This window comes from Chrysochloris asiatica, unplaced genomic scaffold (assembly GCF_000296735.1).
Source record: "Chrysochloris asiatica unplaced genomic scaffold, ChrAsi1.0 scaffold00396, whole genome shotgun sequence".
Classification (NCBI taxonomy): Eukaryota; Metazoa; Chordata; class Mammalia; order Afrosoricida; family Chrysochloridae; genus Chrysochloris; species Chrysochloris asiatica.
The window spans coordinates 303,166-305,018 of record NW_006408914.1 but is presented as its reverse complement, the minus strand read 5'-3'; positions in this window follow the sequence as shown (position 1 = coordinate 305,018).

The following is a 1,853-nucleotide window of genomic DNA, read 5'->3' as shown; positions in this document are numbered from 1 at the left end:
GAGGAGCTCAACTTCTGGCATTGTATCTGATGATATCCTTGTGTAATTCATAACAGTTCATCTACCAGGACTCTGCCTGACCATGTCCTGGTGCTATGCATAAAGTTTTCAATGTCTAACCATTCAGAAATAGTTCCTTTCTCCTTTTTCATAGTCTGTCTTAGTCTAAAGGTCAGCTCAAACCAGTCTATCATGGCTGACCCTGCTTGTATTTAAAATACCAACAACATAGCTTCCAGCATCACAGTGACATGCTAGCCAACAATTTACAATAAACTGACAAATGAGTGGTGATATTTCATCACAATGTGACAGATTAAAATTCAAATTATGTGGTACAAGGAGTAATTAAAATGTCTCAACTGCAGTGTTCATGTTTCTGTTTTTCTCACTTTGTATCTTTTAAATGCAATTCTCCCTAGAGTTCCTGCTTTTCATTAGTCTCAGTATAATAATCACAAAAATTTGAATTGCTTCCTATGTTTCAACAGTGCTAGAGAATTGTAATGTGTAGACAGAGCCCAAGTTTTGACTAAGTTACTCACAAAACTGAAGTGTCATGGCTAATAACCGTAAAACATTTCCTTTTATTTCTTAAGACCTAGAAGCCAAGTTAAATGCTGATACCTAGATATAATGGTAATACAGAACAATAAACTCACTTTTGTGACATATCTGCTAGAAATTCAAAACACATGTTTCTTTTATTCTAGTAAGAACTTAGACTTTTCTGAACTTATAAGGAGGAATACATAAATTTCAAGAATTTCTACTGTAGGAAGGATTTTATTGCAAATCTGTAAGAGGTGATAGCAAATTTCTTCCAAAAAATTAACAGCTGTTTTGTCAAATGTTTATTCTAAAAGGATTTGGGAAATCCACCCTATTAACTTCTATTATTTTTGCTCCCTGGGTGTATAGTTAAGTCTGGAACTTCAGGGTACAGAAAGAAGACATATTTTATAACAGATTTTTGAACTGGCATGAAAGGTATATAATTTAATTTAAATGTTATTATTCAAAGAATGCTTTGGAGCAACAATTAAAGGAAAAATGCATAGAAATTAAGTGCAAGAATATGTTTAAGCAAACTTTAATATTTAAATAATATGCAAAATTACTAAATAAGTATTCAGTTTAGAAGCATATGTGCTCATTATATTAATAGGAAAGTTTTTTTTCCCCTTTTATTTTCCAGTAACTTTATGAGAAAAGCAAGAAATATAAAAAAATGAGATTTCATCAGTCCTATGGAATTCAATAGCATGAAGATTTATGAGGCAATATATGGAGTTTCTAGAGATTAACCTAATATTGTTATAGATATATGCTGCAAGATAATCCACTGGATCACAAGGTGGGTTTGAATCACAAGGTGGGAGGTTCAAACTCACCAGCTGCTCCTCTGAAACTCTATACAGGGTCATTATGAGTTGGAACTGACTCAATGACACTTAACAACATAAATATAGATAGATATGCACAGGAGGGTGACTCAGAAATTATCTGCACTGTGTCTATACAACATATTTTTAATCAACTTTTAGAAAAGACAAATACATCATTTTTTGAGATAATCTCCTTACTTTACAATACATTTGTCCATCTATCAGCAAGCTTTCCTAGTCACTTGTTTAAAAATGTTTTATGTTGAGCTGCAAGCCACAGAAGCACTGCTAGTTTCAGTTCCTTAACATACGTGAATCTTTGTCCTTGAAAGGCTACTTTCAGTAGACTAAAGAGGTGAAAGTCTAATGGAACAAGAGAAGAACTATAGATAGGGTGCTTTAAGACCTCAAAATGAAGTTTTGAAGAATGTCAACAGTGTGGGACAAGGTATGTGGATGTACATT